We start from the raw sequence: 6000 nt of genomic DNA, 5'->3' as shown, positions 1-6000 counted from the left end.
GCACCTCACATCCCTTCAATCCAAGGCCACTGCAGTCTGAAGGATAAGTGATCACTGAGAGGGAATGAAATACCTGTCTTTTTCTCCAAGGTGCTGAAACGTCACACAGCCCTCAGCTGCTCGCTATAATACAAACACTTAGTACTGTTTCATAGTGAAAAATAAGTAAAGAAACAGAGAAATGGCAACTCAAGGGAGCAAACCTTTGGCAGCTGTAATATAAGCTTCAGTGCAGTTAACAAGTGACTACTATCTTACAAGAACAACACAGAGAAATTACGTTATGAGCAGCAACCCAGTTATAATGTTTTGTAGTATATGGAAATTCCAATTATGAAAATACTTGATATGTTCCAGTCTTTTATTGGTTGTGGTCATTATGCTCATATTTGTAAAGGCATGCCTTACGTAAGTCTGATTGTCAAACTTCTTGTATTATTTTACTAAACTAGTATCAGATTTAATAAATGTATTTAGCTTGTTTAGATTCAAGAGATTCATGGATACAGCATGGACACAGTTGTGCCAAACCTTTCCCACCGTTTGGTCAATCAACAGAATCTGACACTATCTGCTGCTACATGTGGTATCTAAAATTTAGTGCTCATGAGAAGAAAACCTGAGAGACTGAAATGAAAAGGAGATAGCAGTGCAGGTTGGTCTGTTTTATGGAATGCAGTCAGCTGCGAGATTTCTACAGTACCTGCCCATCTAGTGACAATCTAGTCTCTCTTTTGCATTAATTTTTTTTCCCCAGACTATTTTTTTTACTCTAAATTTCTCTAATCCCTTGAGATCTATGGCACTTATAAAGATGCAAATAAAAGCACTTCATTTGCTGCTGGTTGTGGGAGTGTGGCCTGTCCCAGTCTGACCTAATGAATCACTTCCCAGTTACATTGTTGAACCTTATTATTGTAAGGTTCTTGCATCTGATATACTCATTAACATATATTTATATATAAGTAGTCCACATGCAGGTCGGATAACGGCCACAAACTTTCTCAAACGTCAAAGACAACAAAATGAAAACGATCTCTTTTTAATCCAAAAAGATTTAATAGCTAGCAAAGTAAGCGCTTTCACCCGAAGGCTTTTTCAAACTTCAACGCTACCATTAAATTACATATGCCTTAAATACAGACAAATTCAAGCTGATAGGTTTAATCCAAAATTAAAAACAGGTGCAGCAATTAATGACATCACTAAAACAACAATGTTAAAATTCAAATACTTAAAAGCACTTACAAATATATACTGGAACCCATAAAAACAAACACAGTATATAAAGGTATAATAAAAGCCTTTTATAAGGGTTATATGTTAATAATACAGTTAGCTATCACGGTCTGAATAATCTCTTTCTACGTAATAATGGTTTCACTTGTACCTTGTCATTTATACCAGGAACTCTGTCAGCTCTAAACCTGATTATCCAACGGAGTTCACATTATTGTAAGTAAGCATCCACATCACCACCCGTAATGCTAAGAACCACATGCTGTAGTACATTAAATGTAAAATGATCCTGCGCTCCCATTTGCTTAACGTGCTTTGCAAGTGCATTATGTTCAGAGCCAATCCTAGCTTTGCTTATAAAAACAAACAGAATTTGAAAAGTAAATTTTGTAATCGATCCATAGTCAAATTCAAAACTATAAGGAGTAATCAATATAACACATTACCTTGTCTACAGTGCAACCAATGTAAATATGTAGATATTAGTATGAATTTATTACATCCCATAACTAATATCAAATATAATTTTAAAACTTGTACAAGTTGTACTAGCACAAATGTAATATATATGGCTCAGTGCGCTTCCTGTACAGCGTTCTACATAAGTAAAACGTGTAGACAGCTTAGGGAGCGCATAAGAGAACATATATATAATATACGGATTGGCTCTGAACATAATGCACTTGCAAAGCACGTTAAGCAAATGGGAGCGCAGGATCATTTTACATTTAATGTACTACAGCATGTGGTTCTTAGCATTACGGGTGGTGATGTGGATGCTTACTTACAAGAATGTGAACTCCGTTGGATAATCAGGTTTAGAGCTGACAGAGTTCCTGGTATAAATGACAAGGTACAAGTGAAACCATTATTACGTAGAAAGAGATTATTCAGACCATGATAGCTAACTGTATTATTAACATATAACCCTTATAAAAGGCTTTTATTATACCTTTATATACTGTGTTTGTTTTTATGGGTTCCAGTATATATTTGTAAGTGCTTTTAAGTATTTGAATTTTAACATTGTTGTTTTAGTGATGTCATTAATTCCTGCACCTGTTTTTAATTTTGGATTAAACCTATCAGCTTGAATTTGTCTGTATTTAAGGCATATGTAATTTAATGGTAACGTTGAAGTTTGAAAAAGCCTTCAGGTGAAAGCGCTTACTTTGCTAGCTATTAAATCTTTTTGGATTAAAAAGAGATCGTTTTCATTTTGGTGTCTTTGACATTTGAGAAAGTCTGTGGCCGTTATCCAACCTGCATGTGGACTACTTATTCATTATTAATAGCGACTTTGGATGCAGGAAAGTTAATCCCTCTTTTGGTTCTGTGTACTTTGATATTTTATATATATATATATATATATATATATATATATATATATATATAAATATATATATATATATATATATATATATATATATATATACATATACAATGAGACTCCACCATTACGATTGCATTTTTAAACACGTTACAGGTAGTATTCGATATATATATATATACACACACACAATGAGACTCCACCATTATCTAGCTATATAAGATTGTATTTTGAAACACGTTACAGGTAGTATTCGATATATATATATATATATATATATATATATATATATACATATATATATATATATATATATATATATATATATATATATATATATATATATATACACACACACACACACACACAATGAGACTCCACCATTATCTAGCTATATAAGATTGTATTTTTAAACACGTTACAGGTAGTATTCGGTATATATATATATATATATATATATATGTATATATATATATATATATATATATATATATATATATACACACACACACAATGAGACTCCACCATTATCTAGCTATATAAGATTGTATTTTTAAACACGTTACAGGTACTATTCGGTATATATATATATATATATATATATATATATATATGTATATATATATATATATATATATATATATATATATATATATATACACACACACACAATGAGACTCCACCATTATCTAGCTATATAAGATTGTATTTTGAAACACGTTACAGGTAGTATTCGGTATATATATATATATATATATATATATGTATATATATATATATATATATATATATATATATATACACACACACACAATGAGACTCCACCATTATCTAGCTATATAAGATTGTATTTTGAAACACGTTACAGGTAGTATTCGGTATATATATATATATATATATATATATATATATATATATATATATATATATATATATATATATATACACACACACACAATGAGACTCCACCATTATCTAGCTATATAAGATTGTATTTTGAAACACGTTACAGGTAGTATTCGGGCAATATAATTAATAGGTGATAAAGCACGTCTTCCAGAAAAGCAAAAAATGCAAGTACTCACACATACATATGAAGCAGGAACTTGAAATAAGAGGTACTGAAATGTCTCCTGGGAAGCCAGGCTTTTCCATGAAACTTTGATAATCAACACTCTACTCTGTGTGATCATTAACATGTGATCGCTACACTTTTCCCTGGAAGGCTGAATTGCAGGTGGATTGGGGTATTTTCCCTTTCCCAGTAAAGTTGTGACCCTGGAGTTTGATATGTACAAGTAGCTGGAGTTTAGGAGGTGCATTCCCCTCACACCATGGGGTACAGGGGGCTTGCTCCTTTGCAAAAACACTTATGTTGTGTGTTTTTAAATTCTGAATGCTGTTTGCTTTCAGTAGCTTTTACCCTTTCCAAACTTTAAAAAAAAATAATCTTTTGAAGTAAAATACATCAAAAGATGGAGTTGTTAAAACATTGTACAAAAATACTTAATTTTTGCAGGGGGCCAGACCCCCTACAACCCACACACACTGGGGACTTCCCTCACACCCCCACTAACTTAAATATATTAACTCTGAGATTATACAATGCTAAGGAAAAGTAAACTTTATTTACCTTGGTGTTTGGCAATTTCATTGCCATCAGCACTTTTTTTGTAAAGCTCTCCCTCTTTGATGTAAATGCTATTCAGTCAATTGGAATCAAATGACATACACCTAACAAGCACTTTGAACATGTGTTTCCCCTTACCAAAATATATATACGCGACACATTCAGACACACACTCACAAATGTGCACACACATACAGTAAACACACACACACACACACACACACACACACACACACACACACACACACACACACACACACGCGCGCGCGCGCGCGCACACGCGCACATGAGCACACGTGCGCACACGCACACACACACACAGTTCTTAGGTGATTTGGATGATCAGCAATTCAGCTACAGCAGATCTTTTTTAGGATTTGAAAGGAAAGAGAAGCTTCAAATGAATACAGAATACAATACACAGCCAGAAAATAAGTGGTTACAGTGCTCTTTTGGAGAAATTTAATGAGAACTTATAAATGTGTAACTTGTTAATGTGTTAACATGTTTCAGTCTTCTAATATGTCTCCTTTCTGTGAAGAGATGTATAACAAATAATTCCCATGTCGTGGCTGAAAAGAGTTTATGGACTAGTCCACTTACCTAGTTATCAAATTGAAACAAATAAATAAGTAAATAAATAACCTGCCATAAAGCAGCTGATATCACAAAAGGTTCAGACCTGCTATCTGGAAAGTCCCACCAAATAGCAGTACAGTTCATTATGTAAGATCAAAGAAAGATGATGCAGAATGTATGATGTAAGAATAATAGAAATATCATGTTACGATATCACACTGCAAGACTTTCTGAAATAATATCACCTGCACCACTGACCAGTCTATCAAGAAAAAGATGAAACAGCTACCCAAGGAATGCTATAAATGATAAAGTGAGGGCATGTGAAGTGTGTAGTCATAAATGTAGAAGAAAACATTTAAGTAAGAGAGATAGATCTAACAATTACTGTCCTGTCAGATTATTTCAACAGTCCAAATATGTGAGATACGTAAGAAAGGATTTTAAATGTACAGAGGCTATGTAATGAGGCTATGAATTTCAGAGGTCAAGAGGGTGGTTTAATTCAGTGACACTCAACAAAGCTTGCTAGTCTGCTAGGATTGGTGTCTTTAAATCAAGCATTCGGAATGTCGAGTGCCATAACATCACCAATTAAAATGCCAAAGCTGAAAAAAAAAATGATATTTTTTTCAGGAAGGTGGATGTGCCCCTCACATTCCTTGCTGATTATATATACTAACACTGAGATCACACTACAGAAGGGAAAGAGTCACTTTCCTGATCCCTGTTGTAAAAAGGGTCAATTTCCTGATCTTTGTTGTACCAAGATCACATACCATAGGTTACCCATTTCTCTCTGTATATCGACATTTCTCACATCAACATTTAGGCTTCAACATTGTGCTCCTCAACTCTTACGTCAGCTGAGATACTGTCATTCACTCAGCCTACTGACAAAGAGGAAGATGTCTTACTTGTGACACTGACATCCCAGGTTTGATTCTCAGACTGAATACCTGCAGATCTTGCAGAAAGTGAGGAAGAAGAGCTAACCAGTCCTCTACCTCCTCTTCAGGCAGGGTGTGGGGCCTCTTCTACATGGCTACATCCCTGATGAAAGCAAATGGTTCCGTACCAGGAAAAACAATAAAAGCAGTGCAGCAGAGCTCTTTGTGTAGTAGATGGTATGTGTGTGGAAACATGCACACACAAACTTTATGGATGTCAGTACATGTCATACAGGGTAGGGGAAGGATTGGATAGGAAGAAAATCTTTCTG

The sequence above is a fragment of the Protopterus annectens genome, chromosome 12.part0, assembly GCF_019279795.1.
Source record: "Protopterus annectens isolate FY-2018-M chromosome 12.part0, PAN1.0, whole genome shotgun sequence".
Classification (NCBI taxonomy): Eukaryota; Metazoa; Chordata; order Ceratodontiformes; family Protopteridae; genus Protopterus; species Protopterus annectens.
Note: the sequence above shows the minus strand (reverse complement) of the source record.